General features: G+C 33.6%; 1 pseudogene; it reads left to right on the top strand.

Moving 5' to 3' along the window:
- The first annotated feature begins 3,029 nt into the window (after positions 1-3,029).
- LOC112858774 (protein SET-like) lies at positions 3,030-26,325 on the top strand (annotated as a pseudogene).
- The last annotated feature ends 1,198 nt before the right edge of the window (positions 26,326-27,523 follow it).

Here is a 27,523-nt window from a genome sequence, read left to right as displayed (position 1 = left end):
AACCATAAACCTCAAAGAGAACAAGGTTGGTCAAATACTTGACATGAGTCTTAGCAATGTTTTTTTTTTTGCTTGTTTGTTTTATTTTGTTTTGTTTTTTTTTTCCTGAATCTGACTCCAAAGGCAAGGGAAACAAAAGCAAAAATGAATACATAGGACTATGTCAAAGTAGAAAGCTTCAGTACAGTAAAGGAAATCATCAGCAAAATGAAAAGACAACCTACTGAATAGAATAAGATATTTACAAGTGGTAAATCTGATAAGGGATCAATACAGTAAATATATAAAGAACTCATAAAATGTAATAACAAAAAACAATCTAATTAAGAAAAAGGACAGAGTATCTGAATAGACATTTTTTTCTCAAGAAGATACACAGTTGGGCAAAAGTCACATGAAAAGATGCTCAAAATCACTAATCATTGGGGATACACTAATTAAAACCACGATGTGATTACCACTTTACACTTGTCAGAATGGCCAAAATCAAAAACATAAGAAACAAGTGTTGACAGGGATGTGGAGAAAAGGGAACACTTGTGCAATTTTGGTAATGTAAATTGATGCAGTCACTATGGAAAACACTATGGATGTTGCTCAAAAAACTTAAAATTAAGAGCTACCATATTATCCAGCAATCCCACTATTGTATATCTATCCAAAGAAAACAAAAACACTAATTCAAAAAGAAACATACACCCCTGTGTTCATTGCAACATTATTTACAATAGCCCAGATATGAAAACAACCTGGCATTTCACTGATGGATAAATGGATAAAGAAGATATGAGATACTACCCCCCACACACACACACACTGGAACATTATTCAGCCATTAAGAATGAAATCTTGCCATTTGTGACAACATGGATGAACTTTGAGGGTCCTAAGTGAAATAAGTCAGAGAAAGACAAATACTGCATTGTTTCACTTATATGTGGAATGAATGAATGAATGAATGAATGAATAAAATAAAACCTAAACTCATAAATACAGAGAACAGATTGGTGGTTGCCAGAGTTGGGGAGTCAGAGGGAATGGGTGAAGGGGATTAGGAAGTTCAAACTGCCAGCTTTAAAATAAATAAGTCATGGAGATATAATATATACCATATGAATATTCAATAATATTTTATTAATTTTCTAATGTGATAGATGGTAACTAGACTTACTGTGGTGACCATTTTGCAATGTATAGAAATGACAAATCACTATGTTGTATACCTGAAACTAACATAATATTATATGTCAATTATATCTCAATAAATTAAAAAAAAACAATTTGAAAGAGAAAATCTTTAAATGTCAATATATGCAGATAAATTTAATTCATGCTTTAAAATGTATAATCCATTCATATGAAGATCAAGAAGTCGAAATAATGATATTAAAAATCAGAGAAATGGGAATTGACTGGAGGGCACAAAATGAGCCTTTTTGGTGTGATGGAAATATGCCGTATTTTGACTGATGTAGTAGTTTCATGAGTGTATTCATTCATTTAAATTAATCAAATTATACACTTAGGTTGTACATTTTTCCAGATATAAACCTCATCTCTACTAAAAAGATATAATAAATGAATAAAAAATTACAAAAAAACTCTACATTTTGGTTTACTCTTTTTCAAAATCAAAGCTGATTTAATGGATTTTTAAAAAATGCAATTATGTTAATAAAAATTCATTGTAAGTTATAATTAATTAAAAGTTGTTTAGCATTTTACCTTTTGCCATGTTTTATCAAGGCAATCAAATTGGTGAAGGATTTCAGCCTGTTAAAATATTTGCATTACTCATTTGGCACATAATTTCAGACTTCTCTCCATCTATAATTGTTTATGTCATGAAATGTTTATTTCATGTTCTTCAGCATGTAACTACTTTTATTTATTTAAAAAATTTGTAATGTTTATTTTTGAGAGAGAGACAGAGCGTGAGTGGGGGAGGGGCAGAAAGAGAGTGAGAGAGAGACACACACACACACAGAATCCAAAGCAGGCTCCAGGCTCTGAGCTGTCAGCACAGAGCCTGACGTGGGGCTCAACCTCATGAACTTGCGAGATCATGACCTGAGCTGAAGTTGGACACTTAGCCAACTGAACAACCCAGGCACGCCAGCATATAGCTACTTTTAGAGTATAATTTCAAGAGATTTATATCCTAATTTTAGCACATACATTTATAAACATTCCATAAATCTTTAATTCCTTTGTAGACAAAATTAATATTTTTTATAAAGTGGTAACTATTTTGAAACTTCATTATTATACTGCTGTCTAAAAATACTTTTAGGAATTTTCTAATGTGGATTTTTAGTAATAATAACCATGAATTATCAGGATAAATGGAATTTTACATACTTTTAGTATCAATTTGTAGCAAAATTTATGAGAACCAAAAAAGAATTGGATGTCTGGCCTATTTTGAAGTAAATAATTAGAAACATTTATCCTTTGAACAATTCTTGCTATGAATAATATTTCGAAAATTGTTTTCTTTCTTTTTTGTTTCATTGAAAATTGTTTCCTAATTCTACTTAAGTTACTTAAGGACATAGTAAAATACAAAAAAGAGAAGTTTATCAGAGGATAAACCATGTTTCAAACTTCTCATAATTCATTTATAGTAAAATATAATGCAATTCAAGGAAACACCTAATACTCTCATAATGTTTGTTGCAAACATGATATTTTTCACTAGATTTTAAAAAGTTTTATTTACTTATTGTATTTTTAATTTTTTGGGTCAGCAATAACATGAAATATTTGCCCGAAGAGTTAAATTAATCTTCTTTCAGTGTCTTCTGTTGGCAACATGTAAATGTTTACTGAAATACATCTAAACAGAAGCTTAAATGTATTTGCCTAAATTATACATTTGTATATGTTTTTAAAAGCATATATTACCAAACATCCCTTAAAACATAGGTTTGTGATTGATCTGTATTTCACGTGGTATAACCAGAATAAATTTGATAGTTTATAACCAGACACATAATATGGTTCTCATTAAATTCCACAAAAGCAAGATGGAAATTGAAGTGAGAAAGTGTGATGATCCAGTGAAGTTTTTAGGTGAGAAGTTTACTTTGTTTCCTTTTAATATATTATTAGTGCATATCAATGATAGAAAAAAATTAATTACTACCTACTATTGGAAAGATAAAAGATGTCTTCTAAGAAACATCTCTACTGTTATACTTACTTCTAATTAAAAGGAATTAAATAGAGAAGAGAAAATTGTACTCTCTGAAGTTATATTGATTACAAAAGTGGAAGAAAATTCTGTACCCTTCTCTGAATCTACCTTCTTGGACATTTCTACGTTTCTGCTCCACACATCATGAGGTAGAGTCTAGTTTCCTACTCCTCGAATCATATCTGTCTTTGTGACTTGTTTTGACTGATACAGTGTGGAGGAAATAACACTGTGTTGGTTATAATAATAGACCTCAAAAGACTTTGGAACCTACCTCCATGAATATAAGTTTATGTGAGTCTATAGAAGGATGAGAAACCACATGCGGCAGAGCCCAATCATTTCCACCAAGGCCATTCCGAACCAGTGAAACACCAGTAGGGCCACTAGTTTATAACAGATGCTGAACAAGCCCAAACAAAATCCACCAAACCTGCCCAGATTAATTTCCTGGCCTTCTGTATTACATGCACAAAAATAAATGGTTGTTATTTTAAGTCATTAATTTCATGGTGGTTTGTTATACATTAATAGCTAACTTATATATCATCATTTAACTAAAGGTATCGAAGTAACTGTACCATTTGATGCAAATACTGAGTCACCATACATCTCTACATTGAAGTTATATGAAAATTTAATATTATTCTTAACGTTTAGATATATTTTCCATTTGCAGCTGAGATTTTGTATGTGTGTCTGTAGTCTAAAGTAAGAATCGATCTCTTAATGTAAGTATAATAAGCTTTCCTAGTATTACTTATTTTAGACTGTATTATTTTCCCCACTCATATGCAATTCCTCTGTTACCCCAATCCATTATCATAAACCAAGCTATTAGATATGTACTAATATTGAGGGAGGGATTCTAATAATGTCTTCCATTGTTGGTTTATCTCTTCCTGTGCCAACACCTTACTACCTTAAATGCAGTAGGTCTCTACAGATATTGATATCTGATAGGAGGATTTTCTCATAATTAGTCCCTCCCCCTTTCTTGTTTAGAATTATTTCAGTTATACTTAGTCTTTTGCTCTTCCCTATAGATTTTGGGATTATATTAGCAAGTTTTTTTGAAGGACCTTGTTGAAACTTTAAATAGAAAAGTGCATTGAAAATATAAATTAATTTTGTAAGAATGACATTTCTGTAGGGTTAAATATTTCCATCCAGGAAACTTCCCTTTCCATTTATTGAAATTGTATGTCATATATTTGAAAATGTTAAAATTTATGCCTAAAAAGTAATGCATGTTTTTAATTGGAATTATTCTAATTATATATTTTTACTGCTGAACAGTATTTTGTATTACATTTTTTTTTTACATTTTAAATGATTATTATTCGTATAAAGCATCACAATTGAAATTTTAAAATTTACAATCAGGAAAATTATTACACTTTTTAAAATTTCCAATAATTCTGCTATAGATTCTGTTTAGCTAATTGTTTATTTATTTATTTATTTATTTTTATTTAAAAAAACACTTTTTTTTTTAACATTTATTTATTTTTGAGACAGGGAGAGACAGAGCATGAACGGGGGAGGGTCAGAGAGAGAGGGAGACACAGAATGTGAAACAGACTCCAGTCTCTGAGCAGTCAGCACAGAGCCCGACGCGGGGCTCGAACTCACGGACCACGAGATCGTGACCTGAGCTGAAGTCGGACACTTAACCGACTGAGCCACCCAGGCGCCCTAGCTATTTATTTAGATAATTATACAATTCAAATAATAAAAGCTATGTTTTTTTTTCTTTTTCATATATATATATATATATATATATATATATATATATATATTTTTTTTTTTTTTTCCATAGCACTAGTTAGGACTTTCAGTAGTATGCTGGACAAGCATAATATTAATAGATACCCTTCTTTTTTCATTATTAAGTATATCTTCTGTAGGGCTATAAAAGATAAAGATATCCTTAATCAGGTTAGGATAATTTCCTCCCATCCTAACTTGTTAACAGTTTTTATCAAAAATGTTTTTGAACTTTTTTGGATACTAATTCTGTAAATAGTAAAATGATCATATGCTTAATTTGGTTTAGTAACATTTTATTTAGGATTTTTGCACCCATGTTCATGAGATAGATTGTATTTTTTTTTTTTTTTTTTTTTGGTAGGGGCCTTTCTGATTGTGTGACCCTGATTAGGTTGGTATCATAAAATGCATAAGATCTGTTTTCCCTTTTTGGTTTTTCTCAGGAAGAATGTTTATAATATTGAAATTTTTTCCACTTAAATATTTGGTATCAATCTCCTAAAAATCTAGGACTGTTTTCTTTGGTGAATAGATTTTTAATTATTGTCTAAACTTCTTTGGTGATTAAAGATGCTTCTTATTTCCTATTTCCTCTTGAGTAATGTTTTTTAATTAGTATCATTCTAGAAAATTGTCCATTTTTGGTATTCAACTATTTAGGTATAGTTTTTCATTTTTATTTTTGTAATTTTTATAATTCAGTATTGGTATTACCTCTTCTATATTGCTAATAGTTTTAATTTTCGATTTCCTTTTTTTTTCTCAGTTTGTCATGAGTAATTGCCAATATTACTAGTTTTTTTCAAAGATTTTGCTTTTTTATTATTTTATTTTACATTTTATCTATACACATATATTTATTATTTTATTTCTTCTTTTTTGAGATTGTTTTATTGTTTTCATGTAATCATTAAAGGAGCATTTTAGGTTTTTAAAAATTATTATTTTTTTTGTTTTCTAATAGCATTTAAATAATATTCTAAGAACCACTTACACTGTTTTGTATAAGTTTTGGCATATTTTTTTGTCATTTCTAAATAATTTTAAATTTCCAAAATGAACTTTTCTTTTTGAGTTCTAAATCTATTGGTCTGTTATTGTTTCTATCAATTTCTAATTTAATTACATGACAGATAATGTAGCCTATACCTGACTCTTTAAATTAAAATCCATCGAAACTAACTTTATTATATGGTTAGTGTTCATAAAGTTCCATGTATTTTTGAAGAAATTGAGTATTTTCTTAAATGTGAAAATAATGGACCTACACTCTCATTGCGCTCTTTGAGAATTTCATGTTTTTAATTTTCCTTTTTGTTTGCTTCAGGCCAACAAAGTAAAGTGATCTGAAATCTCATTGAAATGATGGATGGTAGCTTGTTTCTTCTGGCAATTTATCTATTTTTAGGTAGCATTAATGTAACATTATTAATAGAATTATTTTGTATATTGTATGTTATATTTTGTATAATTTATGCTGCAAATATGTATACATATATTTACACATATATGGATACATAGTTATATATATACACACACATGTGTGTACACATATATATATGTGTGTGTACGTGTATATACGTGTATATACATGTGTGTGTATATATATATACATACACACACACACACACACATATATATATATATACACACATATATACAGAGTGGTTTGTGTGAGTGTGTTGCTAAAATTTATTTGTAACCTTTAAATCAATACTTGTGGCACTTATTCAGTCATTCACGAATATATACAGAGCAGTGAAAAATTTGAGTAGCCCAATACACATTACCACTTGAGGTTGAACAAAGTGATGCTGTCCCTTCTTGTTTCAATTCTCATACTTTAAATGAATGTCCTTTTCATAATCTATATAGTTCCACATTTCTCACATTATTTTTTGTTTTTTTGTTAGTGATTTCATCACTAAGTAGTCCCTGAGTATAGTGCCTGAAATGTTGCTAAATGCATGAAGGCTGTGATATATCTTGCAGGAAAAAAAAAAAAAAAAAAAAGCATGTGTTATATACACTTTGTTCACACATGAGTTATAGTGCAGCTGGCTGTGAGCTCAATGGTATGGATCAACAATATATATTAAATAAGATTTATTTAAACAGAAACATACTCATTAATTGATGAAAATGTAACCAGAGCTGTTAGCATGAACCTAACCCTATTTTCCCAGGAACAATGTTTCAAATGCTTTCATATTGCCTACTTTGGTGTTCACCACAACTTTATAGAACATAACTACTATGAAAAACTGGAATCAAATTTTGCATATGTAGATGTATGATAAGTATATCATATATATCTAACATGTATGTAATTTCTAGTGATCTCTAGTGCTTTAATCTCTGTATAATTGCAAATTGTTTTTGTAAAGTCAAAGATTTTAATGTATTATAAAAAATATTAACAAACATATTAACATTACTGTTTAAACTAATTTGAATATATTTTGCAAAGTATCAATTAGTTGGACTGACAGAATAAATGAGACTATTCTTTGCAAGGTGATTTTCATATTCTTATGATTTTTTTTTACAAATCCTATATGAATTGTGTATGTTAAGCTTCTACTTCAATTTTCTGGATATAGAACAGACTCTCAATTCTAAGTATGGCTTATCACAAGAGACCTGTATCTATTTAATGTGTACATTTCTAACTATCTTAAGTGTAAATTGAGCTATAAAGTGAATTTTAAAATACTTTCTGTAGGAAACTCGTATTTATGATTGCTAGAGGTCTGAAGGGGCTGGCGCTAACTCCATACTTCTTTACACTAACATATCTGCATTTTCACTTTGTCTTTCTTTTTTTTTTTAATTTTTTTTAATGTTTATTTTTGGGGACAGACACAGAGTGTGAGTGGGGGAGGGGCAGAGAGAGAGGGAGGCACAGAATCGGAAGCAGGATCCGGGCTCTGAGCTATCAGCACAGAGCCCGATGCGGGGCTGGAACCCACGAACCGTGAGATCATGACCTAAGCCGAAGTCAGACGCTCAACCGACTGAGCCACCGAAGCGCCCCTCACTTTGTCTTTCTGACTATAAAGCTCAGATATTTGAATGTTGCTTTTTTCATTTTAGCAATTGCTGCTGTCTGTACACTTCATGTTATATAATCTCTTTTGTCATAGTGCTTTTGAGACAATTAGGATGTATGTAGATAAATCACGTAAGTTTTTCTGGTTCATTTTACTAATTGATGGTGAGATATAGCATAGTGGCAGTTATAAATCTTATAAGATTAATAGATAACTCAAATAGACCCAAAGATATGATTGCAAATTGTTTAGCAAGTGTCCACTGCCTACACTTGCAGAGCATGGTTTCAGGTTTTTTAAATACCATATTTTTTTTATTGAAAAACTACAATAATGCTATCTCCATTTTCTACTTACCATTGCTGAGTTAAAGAAACATGTAATATATTTTCTTTTTCCTTTAACATTGTAATATATTTTATCTTCACCTACCTAAGCCTATCCTTAATAGATTGGAAATACATTGTTAGTTAGTTCATGGAAGGATTTTCCACATCCAATGTTCTTTTTTTTTTTTTTTTTTTTTTGTCAGGTGACTGACTATTCTTGTTACAGTTTGAACCCTTTTGTTCTGATAAAAATTACGCAATTTTTCATTTAGAGACTGTATTGGAGAGTGATCAATTATAAACAGAATGCATTATAATCTGTCTAAGCTAGGAAAGAACTTAATACAGAAAATTTGGTGCATATATAATTGATGAAATGGAGAGAGGTGACTACGTTGAGGTTCCAGGAAATATTTTCAGTACCCAGATCTGTTGTGCCTCTGCCCAGATCAAGAAAGTTATCTCATCATTGCAGAAATTGATTAATCAAGAAATCTTTTGGCGTCTGAACCATTCCACCACTGCCATGACCAATGCTAGAAAAATGAATACCCTATACTCTGTCTCTATCTGATCAGTCTTGCATAAATGCATCCAATTGCCATAAACTGAAATATATTCCAAAGTCTAGATACAAAGAAATCGGGACAAGTACTTTATACCTGTCTGCTATCGGCTCCTGAGAGATTACATAAGTGGATGCTGAGTGAGCCAATTCTAGTATTTGCCACCATCAAAATACTCAATGGCCACATCTAAACACACATTTTTCTTCTTAAGCTTAAATTCTTGAATAACAGTTAGAGCAACAAGCTGCTACCAATTAACCTAACACAAATAATTCATTGTATGGTATCGCCCTTTTCCCAAAGAAGAGACTTAAACTCTCATCTGTCACATTTCCGTATCTGAGTGATGTGCATTATCCCTTTTAGTCCAGTAACAATCCATCCTTGATTTCTAGTAACCTATGAAATAAAACCACTACTCCATCCTCTATAAAATAATACTGTAAAAGAAGAGAGGAAAATACAGAAGAAAATTAGTTAAATTATATAAATATATAACTAACAAAAATATGAGTAGCTCATATAGCCTTTGTTGCTACAACAAGCACAAGACCATAGTTTGTATTCATAATTTTGTTCTATACATATTCCATGCATTTGTTTTCTCAGAATTTTAGCTGAACTGATGGGCTATTTTATAGGATAACCTAACCTTAATTTTTGATGTTTCTGAATCCTTGATGATGTACCCATATTATTCTGCTGTTGTCTTCATAGGTTTTAATATTAAGCATAGAAATAATATTAATTCCATTCACCCTATGCCCCCATTGTGTAGGAAAAACCTCACATCACTATGATAATATGAATAAATCTTACCAACATTTTAACTCTGTTGTTGATGCAAAAAACTGAGAAGACCCTAAACTTTCACCTCTGGCTCATCTCCAGGCTCAGAGCAATTCTAGCCAAGCATTGAAAGAGAACACATAACAGAACCCATCTGCAAAACTAGGAGAGGTTTTTTTTCCTTCCTTTTCTTTCCTTTCCTTCCCTCTCCTCTCCTCTCCTCTCCTCTCCTCTCCTCTCCTCTCCTCTCCTCTCCTCTCCTCTCATCCTCTCCCCTCTCCTTTCTTTTCCCTTTCTCTTTCCCTTTCCCTTTCCCTTTCTTTGCTTTTCCCTTCATTTTCCTTTTCCTTTTCCTTCCTTCCTACCTTCCTTCCTCTCTCTTTCTTTCTTTCTCTTTCTTTCTTTTCTCTTTTTCCCCTCTCCCCTGCTCTCCTCTCCCTCCTTCTTCTCCTTCTCATTTCTTCTCTCTCTCTCTCTCTCTCTCTCCCCCGCCCCCACTTCCTCCTTTCATTCTTGCTTTCATTTTCATTGTCTCTTTTTTTGGCTTTTTGTTTTCAAGAAAATCCCTATCAAACCACTAGCCAATAATCGAAAAGAGACCTCAGAGAGCATACATGACGAAGAATACAAATTTCACAAAAGTTGTTTAGAAAGATCATTAAGCAACTACTGCCTACAGCAACCAAAAAACAAACTCTGAGGATGAGAAAGAATATGATTTCCAGAGTCACCATATTATAATATTCATAATTTGCCACTGACAGGAAAAAAATACTAAGTATACAAAGAAAAAAGGAAGCATAGTCTATTCATAGAAGAAATTAATGGAAACTGTTTCTGAGGAAGCACACAAACATTAGGTTTACTAGACAAATACTTCTATAAACTGCCTCAAATATGCTCCAAGAGCTGAAGAAAACCATGGAAAAAAGTGGAGAAGAAAATCAAGAAAAAGATTTATAAGCTGAATAAGAATATTAATAATGAAGCTGAAATTATCAGAAGGAAGCAGACAGAAATTACGCAGCTACGAAGTAAAATAACTAAAATGAAGAATTCATTAGTAGTATTCAGCAGCATAATTAAGCAGACGGAACAAAGAATGAATGTACTCGAATATGGTACTATTGAAATGATATTGGGCATCAGAAAGAAAATAAAAGAATAAAAGTCATACCATATTTTCTTTTTCCATTTATCAATGATTATTGCAAATAGTGTCGTAATGACCATGAGGTTACCAATTTCTCTTTGAGATTCTAATTTCAATTCTTTTGGATAAATTTGCAGAAGATTTTGTTCAATCATATTTTGTTCAAATAGATCAATTGGAGATCTATTTTTAATTTTTTTAAGTAACCTCTGTGCTGTTTCCATAGTGGCTGTAACATTTTGCATTCCTGTCAGAAAATACACAAGGGTTTCAATTTTTTAGCATCTTTTCCAAACTTTTCTTTTTTTTTAATAATAGCCATCTTGACAGGTATGAAGTTATATTTAATTATGCTTTTGATGTGTATTTCTCTAATGACACTGAGCATATTTTATATACCTGTTGGCTATTTGTGTGTCTTCTTTGGAGAAACGCCAATTCAAGTCCTTTGCCCATTTTTAACTGGGTTATTATTTTCTATTGAGTTGAGTTTTAGAGGTTCTTTATATGTGTTGGAGATTAACCCCTTATCAGATACCAAGGCTGAAAATATTTTCTCCCAATTTGAGGGTTGGCATTCACTTTGTTGATTGTTTACGTTTTTGCACAAAATCGTTTTTAGTTTGATGTGGTCCCCCACTTTTTAATTTTTGTTTTCCTTCCCTGTGCTTTTGGTGTCATATCCCAGAATTCATTGTCAAGACTAATGTCTTGAAACTTTCCTCCTGTTTTGTTCTAAGATTTTCAGTTTCAAGTTTATATGTAAGTCCTTAATCCATTTTGAGTTAATTTTTTACTATGGTAAGATGAGGATCCAATTACATTCTTTTGTATGCGGCTATCCAGTTTTCTCGACACCATTTATTAAAGAAATTATTCTTTCCCAATTGTGAAATTTTTGCACCTTTGAGATCACTTGACCTAACATGCATGTTTATTTTGTTTGTTTATTTCTGGGCTCACTATGCCGTTCCTTTGATTGATACATCAGTTCTTATGCCGGTACTACACCACTTTGATTATTGTAGCTTTCTAACATATTTTGAAATCAGGGAGTGTGATGCTTCCATCCTGTTCTTTCTCAAGGTTGGTTATGTGGTCTTTTGTGGTTTCATATGAATTGTAGAATTACAATTTCTATTTATACTAAAAAATTCTCACTGGTATTTTTATAAGGATTATATTGAATTTGTAGATCACTTTGTGTAGTATGTACATTTTAATACTATTAAGTCTTCCTATCCATGTGTATGAGATACTTTTTTCATTTATTTGTGTCTTCTTTAAATTATTTCATCAATGTTTTGGAATTTTCATTACATATGTTTTTCGCATCATTAGCTAAATTTATTCCTAAGTATTTTATTCTCTTTTGGTGGTATTGTAAATAAGATTGTTTCCTAATCTCCTTTTCAAATAGTTTGTTGTTAGTTTGTGAAACAAAGCTGATTTTTGTACATTTTGTATCCTGCAACTTTACCTAATTTATTAGTTCTAACAGAATTTCTTTTGTAGTCTTTAGATTTTTCCATGTAGAAGTCATATCATTTGCATCCTGGACTTGTTCCTGATCTTGGAAAAAAAGTTTTCAATTTTTCACCATTAGGTATGATGTTAGATGTGGACTTTTCATATATGGTCTTCAGTATACTGAGATGTTTTTCTTCTATTATTAGTTTGTTGAGAGCTTTTATCATAAAACTTTGTTGAATTTAGTTAATATTTTTGAGATGATCATGTGGTTTGCATTATTTATTTATTAATATGATATATCACATTAACCAATTTTCACATATTGAACCATCTTTGCATGCCAGGAATAATTTTCACTTGATCCTTTTGATGTGTTTTTGAATTTGATTTCCTGGTAATTTGTTGGGGATTTCTGCACCTGTTTTCTAATGGATATTGTCCTATACTTTTCTTCTCTTGTGGCATTTTGCCTTTAGTATCAGGGTAATGCTTGCGTTTTATTTATTTATTTATTTTATTTTTTTTTTATTTTTTGGGACAGAGAGAGACAGAGCATGAACGGGGAGCATGAACGGGGGAGGGGCAGAGAGAGAGGGAGACACAGAATCGGAAACAGGGTCCAGGTTCTGAGCCATCAGCCCAGAGCCTGACACGGGGCTCGAACTCACGGACCGCGAGATCGTGACCTGGCTGAAGTCGACGCTTAACCGACTGCGCCACCCAGGCGCCCCTAATGCTTGCGTTTTAAAATGTGTTCATAAATATGTTCTCTGCTTTAATTTTGTGGAAGCGTTTGAGGACTGTTATTAATTCTTCTTTAAATATTTGGTGTAATTCATCAACGAAGTTATCTGAAGCTTTGTTTTATTGATAGGGCTTTTTTTGTTGTTGTTGTTGTTTGTTTATTTATTTATTTATTTTGAGAGAGACAGATACAGCGCAAATGAGGAAGGGGCAGAGAAAGAGGGAGACAGAGAATCCCAAGCAGGCTACACAATGTCAGCACAGAGCTCAATGCAGGACTTGAACCCATGAAACTGTGAGATCATGACCTGAGCTGAAACCAAGAGCTGGATGCTTAACTAACTGAGCTACTCTAATAGGTCTCTTATTGATAGGTTTTTCATTAACTATTCTATCTCCATTTTAGTTATAGACATGTTCAAACTTTCTATTTTTCATGATTTCATCTTGATGGGTTGAATATTTCTGGGAATTTATCTATTTATTCAAGATCACCTAGTTTGTTGGCATAAAATTGCTCATAGTAGTTCCTTATAATCCTTTTTATATCTTTGGCATTATTTAGAATGTCTCCTCTTTCATTTTTAAGTATTTGTATGAGTCATCTATTTTTGCTTAGTCTAGCTAAAGGCTTGTCAACAGTTTCCAAACACCAACTCTTAATTTCATTAATTTGTGCTACTGTTTCCTATTTTGGTTAATAGCATAAGATGCTATTGTATTGAAAAATACTATATATTTCTTGGGGCGCCTGGGTGGCGCAGTCGGTTAAGCGTCCGACTTCAGCCAGGTCACGATCTCGCGGTCCGTGAGTTCGAGCCCCGCGTCGGGCTCTGGGCTGATGGCTCAGAGCCTGGAGCCTGTTTCCGATTCTGTGTCTCCCTCTGTCTCTGCCCCTCCCCCGTTCATGCTCTGTCTCTCTCTGTCCCAAAAATAAATAAACGTTGAAAAAAAAAAATTAAAAAAAAAAAAAAAAAAAAAAGAAAAATACTATATATTTCTATTGATTTTAAGTGTGCTCTAATCTTTGCTATTTACTTCCTTCTATCACTCTGGGCTTAATTTAACTTCTTTCAATCTGCAGGTGAGTCTTTAGGTCCCAAATGAATCTCTTGTAGGCAACATATAGATGAGTCTTTGTTTTAATGTTTATTCATTTTTGAGAAAGAGAGAGAGACAGAACGTGAGTGGCTGAGGGGCAAAGAGAGAGGGAGACACAGAATCCAAAACTGGCTCCAGGCTCCCAGCTGTCAGCACAGAGACTAATGCGTAGCTTAAACCCACCAACTGTGAGATCATGGTCTGAGATGAAGTCAAATGCTTAACCACCAAGGTGCCCCTAGATGAGTCTGTTATTTTAATCCATTTTGGCACCCTGTATTTTTTTTTAATGTTTATTTATTTTTGAGACAGAGAAAGAGAGCTTGAGCAGGGGAAGGGCAGAGAGAGAGGATGACACAGAATCCAAAGCAGGCTCCAGGCTCCGAGCTGTCAGCACAGAGCCTGACACAGGGCTCAAACCCACGAACTGCAAAGTCATGACCCAAGCCAAAGTCTGGCGCTTAACCGACTGAGCCACCCAGGCGCTCCAGCACACTATGTCTTTTGATTGGCATGTGTAGTCCATTTACATTCAAAGTAATTATCAATATGTATGTATTTATGGCCAATTATTACTTGTTTTGTCATTGTTTCTAGAGATTTCCTCTGATTCTTTCTTGTCTTTGTCACTTTTGTTCTTGTTTCCACTCAAAGAGTCCCCTTTAAAATTTCTTGCTGAGCTGGTTTAGTGGTCAAGAACTCATTTAGTTTTCGTTTGTCTGGAAAACTTTACATCTCCTTTCCTGAATGATAGCCTTTCTGGATAGACTATTTTCGGCTGCAGAATTTTTCCTATTCAGCACTTTGAATATATCATGCCACTCTTCTGGCTTGCCAAATTTCTGTTGAGAAATCTCCAGCTACTCTTATTGGTTTTTCCCACTAGTTAAGGACTTCTTTTGTTTTGCTGCTTAAGATTTTTTTCTTTAACACTGTATCTTGCAAGTTTAATCACAATATGTCTTGGTGTTGAGCTGCTTTTCTCAAAAGAGAGTTCTCTATGTCACCTGGATCCGAATGTCTGTTTCCTTTCCAGATTAGGGAAGTTTCCTGCTGTTATTTCTTGAAATAAATTTTCTGCTCCCTTTGCTCTCTCTTCTTCTTCTTTTTTTTTTTTTTTTTTTTTTTAGTTTTTTAAATGTTTTTTTTATTTTTGACAGAGAGAGAGAGACAGAGCATGAGTGGGGGGAGGGGCAGAGAGAGAGGGAGACACAGAATCTGAGCTGTCAGCACAGAGCCCGACGTGGGGCTCAGACTCACAGACCACAACAAGATCATGACCTGAGTCGAAGTGAGATGCTCAACCAACTAAGCCACCCAGGAGCCCCCTCTCTTCTTCTTCTAAGACTCCTTTAATATGAATGGTATTTTAATTTTGATGGTCACTGAGTTCTGTAAGTCTATGCTCCTGTTGCATAATTCTTCTTTCTCTCCTTTGTTCAGCTTTATTGCTTTGTATTCATTTGCATTCTAGGTCAGTAACTCATTTCTCTTCTTCTTCCAGCCCCCTGCATGCATCAAGCATGTTTCTAATCTCATTTATTGTATTCTTCATCTATGACTAATTCCTTTTTAATTCTTTTATCTTTGTGATAAGGGTCTCACTGATGTCTTCTGTTCTTTTCTCAAGCCCAGTGAGTATTCTTATGGTTGTTACTTTAAATTCTTCATTAGGTATGTTACTTATATCTGTTTCACTTAGATCTCTGGCCATGGCCTTATCTTGTTCTTTTACTTAGGATAAGTGCCACTGTCTTGGCATTTTGTCTAAGTCTCTGGCTCCTTCCCTGTGTTAGAAGAGCTAGTTATGTCCCCTGCTACTGAAAGTAATGGTCTTATGAAGAAGAGTCATGTATTGCCAGGTCCTGGGCTTCAGGGAGTATCTTTAGTGTGTGTTGTGTGTGCTCTGCTGATATGGTTTGGCTGCTCCATCCTTCAGGCCAGTTGTCTGCAGAGGTTCTCCTTGCCTGCTGTGGGCAGTGTTTGGTCTCTGGCCTGAATGTGGTGAGTTTTAACTAGGTGTGCTCTGGTCTGCTTGTTAAATAAGACTTGCCAGTATCCATGGAACTGAGTCCCTGCAGAACTCTCTGTTAGGAAGACACGATGTGAGTAGGAGTTTGGTCTTGTCTTCTGTGGAGAGAGGCGCACCATGCTAGGAATGACACAAGCTTGACTGAGAAGGCCAGTCCCACCAGAGTGCTTAGGGATAGAGCTTGATGTAAGCAAGTTAGGCAGCCAGTGTGGTGTTGTTCTGCTTCCAGCAGTGACTGCTTATGCTGAGTGGCAGCGGATGGCAATGGTGCTAGCCAGCGCCTTTGTTCCTGAAGAGGCGTCTCTGTGAAGAGTGAACACTACCTCTCAGAGATGCACCCTGGGAAAAGTGAAAAATCTTCATCCTGTGTGGCCCAGGCATTCTTCAGATTGTTGTTTCCATGCTACCTGCCCTTGTACTGTTTGCCTGCCTTCTTTCCAGGAGCAGGCAAGCAGTACTCTCCAGGTTCTATCCTAGTCATGCCTGCTGACCTTTAAACACCAGGCTTTAAGACCGCTAGTTGTAAAAACTCAGGAAATTCAGCCTGTATTGTTTAGCAAGCCAGTGGCTTCAGGGAAACCTTCTTGTGCATTCCCCTGTGTGTTCTTATCTCTTTTCTTCTCTGTAACAATGGGTCCTCTCCCCATAGTACTGATCACAGACTGAATATGTAAGACTTAAGTAAAATTGAGAGGAATGATCCCATGACAATGGAGAAGATAGGCCACCAGAATTGTTTATTCATAGTGATCACATTACCAATATCTGATTTCTCCTGGAATCCTAATGAGGCTTGGGTAATTTGTTTTGTGTCACATCACAACATTATGCAAATGTGGAAATGATAGGGAATATTTACAGTGATGAAGACCCTGAAGGGAAGTATGGATCCAGAAAGACAAGTTCCTAGATATTTCTGCATTTCTTGTGATTTTAGACTCTCCTTCCCCCCACTCTTAACTCTGAGATTTATTTAACAATGGTTTTGAGACACTCAGAGTTTTGTTTGAATATCTTTCTATAACAGGTACCACTAGCAATGGTATTGGCCCGAGGAGTGAATGTTTTCTAGACATTAATTGGGGGCTTAATTCAGCAAAGCCACAGATTTATACTTAAATTTTCTTCAGTAATTTCCTAGTAATCAAGCCACATCTAAAGTAGTCACATAAAGGGAAATATTGTGTGTGGTTATTTTTCTTATGCTATTTCTCTAAGTTTTTAGTCTCATGTAGGTAAACGCTTGAATAAGAATAAAGCCAAGAGAGGTAGGTGTCTGAGGTATGATGTATAACACTGCAGACTATTACTTTTACACAAGAAATAGGAAAGATTCAAGACATACATATTCCTAGTCTAATATCTTCATATCTTACTTCACAAGATGCACATTTTCCTAGGCAGACCAGTCTCCTCTCCTGTTCCTCAGTTAAGGCAAAACTATGTGTTCCTCTTTCTTCATATATTTTCGCTTAGGAGTGCATTTTTAAAGCTGTTTTCATAGTATTTATTTCCCTTCTGGACTTTTTTTTAACTTGAATCAAGTTGTAAAGATGTATGTTTTTACCTGATAGCTATACCTCTTTAGTTAGTTAAGAGGTCTGTCTAGTTAAGTCTATAAAATAAATCTTGCATTTTTTAAAATTAAGTTAATCATGAATAAGTGTTACATTTTTAGGAGTTAGTTATTGACCACCAGTTTGATACCATCTCTAATTTGGGTGATCTGTTTCACCACCAGGTGGTTTCACCACCTGTAGTTATTGTCCATAACTAACTGTATAAGTGCTTATAATACAATAAATTGATTTTCTACATAAAAAAAAGAGCAAAAAGAAAGAAAGAAAAGACTTTCTTAAAAATCTTAATTGGAAAGAAAGAAGTAAAACTATTTCTATTCACAGATGATCTGATCCACTATATACAAAATACCAATGAATCCACCAAAAAAAATGAAATCTGAAAAATTGCAGGATTGGTTTCTATATATTAGGAATGAATATTTCAAAAAGGAAAATAAGAAAACAATCACATTCACAACACCGTCCAAAAGAATAGAATCAATAGGAATTAATTTAACCAAGAAATGAAAGAATTGTGCACTACACACTATAAAACAGTGCTGGAAGAAATTAAAAAGAACTAAATAAATGGGAAGAAATCCCTTGTTCATGGATTGGAAGACTTAATATTGCTAAGATGTCAAGACTATCCAAAGCAATCTATAGAATCAATACAATCTCCATCAAAATTCCAAAGGTGTTTTTTTCAAAAATGGAAAAGCTGATCCTCAAATTTATATGGAATTTCAAGGAATCTCAAATGGCCAAAAAAAAAAAAAAAAAATACTGAAAAATAAAAGCAAAGGTACAAGACTCACATTTCCTGATTGCAAAACTTACTACAAAACTACAGTAATCTAAACAGTATTGCTCTGGCATACGGATGGATAAATCTACCAATAGAATAGAACTGAGAGTCCGACAATACATTCATGTATCCTTAACCAATTTATTTTTGACAAACATGCCAACATCACTCAAAGGGAAAAAATAATCTATTCAATGAATATTGCTGGGACAATGGTATGGTTCATATGCAAAAAAATGAAGTTAGATTCCTCCTTCACATCATACATAAAAATTAACTCAAAATGGATGGCATAATAAATGACATAAATATACCAGCTCTAACCATAAAACTCAAGAACAAAACACAAGAGTAAGCCTTCATGATCCTGGTCAGGCAATGAATTCTTTGATGTGACACCAAATGTATAAGCAGCAAAAGAAAAAACAGATAAATAAGACTTCATAAAAATTAAAAACCTTTGTGGATCAACGGATATTATCAATATAGCAACAAGATAATTTACAGAATGAGAGAAAATATTTACCAATTATATATCTAATAAGGGTCCAGTATGAAAAATATATGAAAACAAACAACTCACCAACAAGAAGACAAATGACCCAATTTTTTTAAAAAGCTAAAATATTATAGACGTTTCCCTCCAAAATATATACAAATGGCCATCAAGCACATAAAAAGATTCTCAACATTACTAATCATTAGGGAAATGCATATCAAACAATAATGAGATATCATATCATACTTATTAGAATAACTATTTTTTTAAAAAAGGAAAATAAGTTGGTAAACATGGAAAGAAATTGGAACTCTCATAAACTGATGGTGAGAATATAAAATGGCTTAATCACCATAGGAAAGAATTTTGTGGTTCCTCAAAAAGCTAAATGTCGGGGTGCCCAGTTGGCTCAGTTAGTTGAGTGTCCAACTTCAGCTCAGGTCATAATCACACAGTTCATGAGTTCAAACCCTACATCGTCTCACTGCTGTCAGTACAGAATCCACTTTGGATCTTCTGTCCCTCTCTCTCTCTGCCTGGATGCCACTCATGCTCTTTCTCTCAAAATTGAAGAAATAACTTTTTAAAAACTTAAATGTAAAATTACTATATTTATTACCTCCCCCAATTCCACTCCTATGTACATATCTCCAAATGATTGGAAAGGAATGTTCAGACAAGTATATGTAAATGAATATTCATAAAAGCTTATTCCATTCCCTTATAGTCAAAAGTGGATGAAACCCAAGTGTCCATCAGCTGAAGAATGGATAAAGAAAATGTGGCATATACACACAATGGAATATTATTCAGGAATAAAATTCTGGATATACTTTGAAAACATTGTTAGGTAAATAAGCCAGATACACATGAAACGTTTATTGTGTGATTCTATTTGTATGAAACATAACCATGAGTTTGGGTTTAAATGGACTTCCCCCCTCAAAAAAAGGAAATAAATTGTGGTGATGGTTGCATTATAAAGGTAGTTACTGCCACTGAATTGTACACATAAAACTGGTAAATATGGTAAATTTTACATTAAATAAAAGATAACTCAATAAAAGAAATAACCTAACAAAACTTTATCCAAAAGTATGCATCCTATAGATAATGTATACTAAGCTCTACTTCTAGGTATAATTTGTTGAGAAGGCCATGGAATTCTGATACTTTATTGGGAAAGTCTCATTAAACTTTGGAAAACTGCTGATAGCAAGAAAAATATGAAGCCTTGTTTATCCAAACTGTCCTATCACTGTTTTCCAAAGGAGAGTTGAGATACATGAGCATGCTTATATTAAGTAATTTAGGGTAGTTTGGGTAAAAATTACACTAAGAAGTTAATCATATATTTTCCCAATCTTATTATCTCAAATTAGAGTTTGCCTATAAGATACTTAGCATCAATATTAAAGAGACAATTTAGGACTTAGAAGTTTTCTTTTTATGACCTTGTTCCTAATATGCCAAAACTGGAACACTGTCCTTGGTGTTATTGTGAATATTAAAACAAGTTTTGATGAAAAAATTTAAGAAATCATCTTTGGGTAAGTCATAAAAACTCTGATTTTCTGAATCTGTCTTGATCTGAGGGTTGAAACATAAATATATATTTTTTTCTGTTTGAGCTCTTTAACACTTATGGGAATTGTGTCGCATTTACTAACAGTAAGCTGACTTTCACTAGTGTCAAAACTAATCAGATCAGGTCAAAGAGGCAATCACAGATTTTCCTTTCTTTGAAGTTCAGTGACTACAAACACTTCTCATACCTCTGTGTGGTTTATATTATGCAGAAGGTTTGATAGGTGCATAGAAAACCATTGTTGGGAGCTAGAGGAGCAAGCTCTAGGATGAACACACAATGGAATATTATTCAGGAATAAACTTCTAAAGCAAAGCCCAGGTAAGTGCTCTCTGCCGTTGCCAAATTTGGGATAGCTACAACTACCACTTTATGCACAAGGCCACTGCTATCACTATTGCAATCAGAGCTGTGATATCAGAAAGGTACATCGCTGTAGTAAGCTGCGGAATCAAAAATATTCTAGTTTCAAAACCATCCCATCATGAATGTGCATAAAATACGTATCCTGCACTTCACTTCCCTTTTCACATACCTCAGCTTTGAATTGTCAGAACTGGTTGCAGAACCCAAACTTTAAGGAGATTGGAAAGGATGTTGAGCAAGTTAATCATATTTTCCATACAGGAAAAGCACAAATTTCACATTTCTTTTCCATCTCTTTAACAAAATATAAAACTGATTGATTTTTATAAAATAAATTTTACTGACTCAAAGATCAAAACACAATTTCTGTGCTTGATCAGTCAGAATTTGAAAGTGAAAGTCAACATGAGTTATGGATATTACGTGTATGAAGGGCAGTTTTATGGTTAAGAGATGCAAAATTTCATTCTTCCTTGTGAGTAGTACACAAGAAAGTTTTTGTTTATTTGTTTCTTTTTTGTTTTTTTTTAATATGATGATAATCATTTGAATGTATTAAATCCTATCCCAGAAATCCAGCTCAACATAAAAACTTGAATACTATTCTATGATTAGTTTTCTAAGCCCTGATTATCTTTGAAGCACTGTCTATAGTTTAGATGTATCCTCTGTAAATTCCTACTGCTGTTCAGAGAAAAGATTTATGAAAGTATAAATCCAAATGCATTATCCTTATTTCTTATTAATCTGCCTTCCTACATCTAACTCCAAAAAACATTCTGATCTGCACAATGCATTAACTCCACAATTTTATCACCACCACTTCTGTCATGGAGTCTAAATCATTCTTAGTCATTTTGATTATTATAGGTTTTAGATTAAACAGGGATAATTTAAACAGCTATAATATTTTCTTACACAGATAATAAGAACCCCTGAAATTCAATGGCATCAAGAAAAAATGTCTTAAGCTTCATTAATAGATGCAGTTCTATTATTATTTCTGTTGATGTATTTTAAATGTGTTTTGAAGAGATAATGTTCTGATGTATCTATGGCATATGTGAGTGTGTGTGTGTGTGTGTGTGTGTGTGTGTGTGTGTTTTACAATGAAAATAATTTCATATTTCAAGGGTGACTATCTGAGAATCAATCCTGTACATTCTCAAAATACCTAAGTCCTTTTGACCTCCTATTTTTCTTTCTACATAAGGTTTTGAAAACTTGATAAGTTAATGTCATTACTAAATTGTTTGTCACCACAAATTGAATCTTTAGTATTACGGCTTTTATCATTGACCCTTATAACATGAGTGTCAAAATATCAATATTTATTTTCAATAAATAGATTTACAATTTTACCACTGTATGCCCTCAACCAGGAATTATAAGGCTAAGTAAAACAAACAAACACACAAACCAAACCACCTTTTAATGGCATTACAATATTTATTTTAAAATATTTTCCTGCAAGGTTGCTCAGAGTACTATCCTAACAATATTTTAATGCATCCGTATTTCCTTCTCTGAATATTATCTATTAAATATTTACTTTAAACTCAGAGAAAGTGAGAGAAGAGGGTGAGTATCAAGAGAAACAAAACAGGAAAAGATATAATACTTAATCAAAAGCTTTTCAGGCAAAGTTACATTGACAGAAAAATGAAGATGACATTAATATTAAAATGAAATTGCTAGTGCAGATAATGTACATATGAAACTGTTTATGATTCTTCTGTTTCTACAAATCCTTAAGGAAAAGCTTACAGAAGACTAAGTGAGAAAAGCATTGTCTTTTCAACACAAAATATTTTCTGTGTTTTAAACTGTTCCATTTACTTATTCAATCTTCATCTACGGAAAAATTCTAAGTGTAATATTTGTCATAGTATATCTAACTATACTTTAAAAAATTAAAGTATTTTTGGTATTTCATGATGGAACAAAATATGACAGACTAAAGATAAATTTTCAAAATGTGACTACGACAAGATATATAGAATTTGAACATAATAGAAAATCGGTATAGAAATCATAAAATTCAGGCTCTGGTTGAAACTTAACGAATTGGCAACCCTTAAAAGTTGTTTTGTTTGTTTTTGTTTTGTAAAAGTTGTTCCTTGGTTGGGAAGCACACATATGATACATTATGTTTGCATGGGAGAAAAGTTGGAGACAGCAAGGAAAACATAAAGTGAGATAGATCATTGTTCCATGATCCTTAGAAGAAAGCTTTTGGTTTTGGGGGGTTGCATTTGTGTTTGCTTGTTTTAGCATGGCTCTGCCTTATCATGAAGTGCTCGCCATTAGAAAACTTGCTTAAAATCAATCTGAAAGCAAACTTAAAACACAATATTCTCTCTACATTGGATTGCCTTATTGTAGATTTCAGTTACCCAACAGAAGGCAAGGTTGTAGACAATTGTTAATTTATCAGGAAGTCATTCTAGAAGCTCTAAAAGGAAGAACAGCTGACACATGTTCTTGAGGGACAGTGTGTACCCCTATGACTAGCACTATAAATTAATTAAACTTAAGAAAGAATAGGTTGTCTTCAGTGTTCCTCAGTTTTTATTAAGAAACAGGCACAAAAGTGGACTTCTAATGGATTAGAGACATAATTTTGAAAGGAAAAACTACAAAGCAAATAGAAGAAAATTTAGGAAAATAGCTTTGTGAACTGGAGTGGAGAAGAACTGCAAAAATTAAAGTCAGGAACAAATTGTATGACATCAAAATTATGGTTTTATGTTCAACACAGTTAACCAAGGACAAATGTATTAGGCAAACTAGGGAATGGAATTTGCAATATCCAAAAGTAAAAGTTGATTAATATGTACAATGTACGTGTTGCTTCTCCAAAACAACTAGAAAAACACAACTCTGTCAGAAAAAATAATTGGCAAAGATCATGAACAGGTAATTTACAGAACAGAAAATTCTGAAAGCTAATATGTATATTGAAGAGATGGTCACATTCATTGGCAAACTATATCTGTAAGGAGATTTTACTTTATGCAAATTAGGGAGCTGGCTAATCCAAACCTTTTTGAAGATAAGAGAATATAAGAAGTCTTATGTGCTGCTACCAGGAATGTAGATTGGTATAATCATTTGGGTTAGCTATAGAACTTTACCCACACTAAGTATTCACCTACCTTATTACACAAAAATTCTATTCATGGATATATACTCCAAGAAATTGTCACACAGGGCCATAAAAGCAATTTACGAGAATGCTCATTTTATCATTATGGTTGAAATGCGGTCAATCAATGTGACCATTCCTGGGACAAAGGTGAGGTAAAATATGGGGGTTAGAGAAATATGATGTATATATGGTGCATCTATAGATCTTGAAAAACATCTTGTTCAATGAAAAAAGCAAAAGGCAACAAAATACATAAGCAATTTCATTTACATAACTAAAAATTCATTTGTACAAAGCAACACTATTTGGTTTATGCAGACATATAAATAATATTTGGCAACACATTAGATAAGGTTATCTATGTCCTTGAACATATTTATATTAGCTGAATTAACATTCATGCCTCCTAATCCAATTTTATCTTTTTTATTGTTTATTGAACATTGTGGGAGATATTGCAGAGACAGTGGATTTTGTTATCCTGCTCTGGAAAGTACTGCTTTATGTTGAAAGAGTCAGTTAACTTCACTGGGCTCATTTTCTAAACTGTCTTTCCATGCAGTGGGCAACAGTTGAAACTTCCACTGAATTTTTTCAGCTATTCAGCTAATGTTAACATCAGGCCTCAGGTGAGAAACTTTATATAGAATACCTCATTTATAAATAAGCCAAATTAACTGAAACCCAGATATTTGGGGTCACCTTTTCTGTAGCTCTGTACTTTTGTGGCATATTCAACCTCATGTTTCAGCTACGTAAGCAATCCTAGTCTCCATCCATTGACTCCCCAAATCAATAACCCCCTGGGTTTTTCCTTAAGTTCCACCTATCCTGAGCCCTGAGTACTAATGAGTCCCTCAGGCAAAATGCCACATAAATGTAAATCTCACTTGGATCAAATATCCTCTTCTAAAATCTGGCTCACCTTCAGGTCTGTTTATTCATCCACAAGTACCTTGAAATGTATATTTTAAACATATTGTCCCAATTTTATCATTGCTATCTTGGAATAGTTATTCCAGTACAAGATGCTCTGATAATATTGGTACATATGAAATAATACATAAGTTAGTTAATACACATATAAACAAGCATTTCAAGAAAGCATTAAAATAATCTTCCAGCTTAGGGATATATTTATCATAACTTCCAAAGGTTTTCTACATCATGAGAAATTCATTTTGATAACTTTTAACACTGTGATAAGAATCTAATTAGGCATATAATCTGAGTTTTTCCAAGACATGTGCCTGCCTTTGTTTTGTGGACTTTCCTCGCAGCATGGGCCCCAAACACGTCTTCACTCCCTCCTCAAACCAAGAAACCGCTACTGCCCATGCCCCCAAGCCAGAAGAGACGTTGTCCTCTCAGCACTTGACAAAGGAAGAAAAAGGACAGCAAGAAACAACTAAGCATATTGATGAAGTACAAAATGAAATAGACAGACTAAATGAAAAAGCCTGTGGGGAGGTTTTTGAAGTAGAACAGAAATATAACAAATTCCACCAAACTTTTCTTTTCAGAAGAGATTGGTTGGAATTGATCACCCAAATCCCAAATTTGGGGTAACAACATTTGTCAACCATTCACAAGTGCTTTCACTGCTTGGGAGGAGGATGAAGAGGCGCTGCATTATTTGACAAGAGTTGAAGTGACAGAATTTGAAGATGTTAAATCAGGTTACAGAATAGATTTTTATTTTGATGAAAACCCTCACTTCGAAAATAAAGTTCTCTCCAAAGAATATCGTAGGGATGAGAGTGATGATCTATCTTCAAAGTCCACTGAAATCAAATGGAAATCTGGAAAGGATTTGACAAACGTTCAAGTCAAACATAGAATAAGGCCAGCAGGAAGAGACAGCGTGAGGAACCAGAGAGCTTCTTCACCTGGTTTACTGACCATTCTGATGTGGGTGCAGATGAGTTAGGAGAGGTCATCAAAGGTGATATTTGGCCAAATCCATTACAGTACTACCTGGTTCCCAATATGGGTGATGAAGGGGAAGGAGAAGAAGAAGATGATGATGATGAAGAAGGATTGGAAGATATTGATGAAGAAGGAGATGAGGATGAAGCTGAAGAAGATGAAGATGATGGGGGGGGAGGAGAGGAGGATGAAGGAGAAGATGACTAACGAAACACTGATGGATTCCATCCTTCTTTATTAATTTTCTCCAGTCTCTGGGAGGCAGTTGCCTCCAGAGACTTTTTTTTTTTCCTCCTCTTGTGCTCATTTGCCCTATTTTTTGAAGACTTTTTTCTCTCCCTTTATACCATGTTTCTCAATTTATTTTGGGGGGTTGGGGAGGGAGATACCTTGAGCAGAATACAGTGGGAAAAGAATATCTACCCCTTTCTGATCCAAATTTGTTTATATCCCTTTCTGTCTCAACAAAAACTTGATGGAATCAACACCATCGTGCTCTGTGGGAAAAAAGAAAAACCTTCTGCTCCCCTAGCTCTGTTGGAAGCTGGAGGGTGCTAGGCCCCTGTGTAGTAGGGCATAGAGTTCTAGCTTTTCCCCTCCCTTCTTCGTATATTGGGCTCAGAGATTACACTGTGTCTCTATGTGAGTATGGACAGTTAGCATTTACCAACATGTATCTATCTACTTTCTCTTGTTTAAAGAAAAGAAAAAAAAAAACTTTTAAAAATGGGGTTTTAGAAGTTCAGGATTTGAGATGTTTGGGTGGGTTAAGTGGGCATTTTGACAACATGGCTTCTCCTTTGGCATGCTTGGTTGTGATGTTTCACAGACATCCTTGCAGTTGAAGGTAACTTTTTAAAATAAAATTCTCTCCTAATGATGACTTGAGCCCTGTCACTCGATGGGAGAATCGGCAGAACCTGTAGGATCTTATTTGGAATTGACACTGTCTATTGTAATAGACAATGTTTATTTTTATTTATTTTTAAGTAAATAAGTATCCTGTTTATTTTTAAATTTTCTTTTTATTTTCACTGGAGAGGAAAAAGGATGCTCAGTTTTAAATGTTAAATGTGTACAAGTTTCTTTGTTACAATAAAACCATATGTATACTCACATGCACAGACACACAGAATCTAATGAGGCAAAATATCAAGATACATTGTTAAATTATATTGGTAACATCTGCACTCTGAACTTCTCAACAGAGCAAAGTCCTTTAAAGTATGGATAAGCTTATATTTCCAACCTCAACATCCTAACTTCAAATCCGGCTTTATACTCTACACTCCTAGCCATATGGACTACATGGTTTTGTATATTTCCAAAGGCACCAATCTTGCTGTTCCTTAGAGGTATCATAATTTTCTTAACCTCTCCCACCTTCTACACATAGAATTTGTCC

Source organism: Puma concolor, chromosome B1, assembly GCF_028749965.1.
Source record: "Puma concolor isolate L17-30 chromosome B1, mPumCon1.1.hap2, whole genome shotgun sequence".
NCBI lineage: Eukaryota > Metazoa > Chordata > Mammalia > Carnivora > Felidae > Puma > Puma concolor.
Note: the sequence above shows the minus strand (reverse complement) of the source record. Positions and strands in the feature narration are given on the sequence as shown.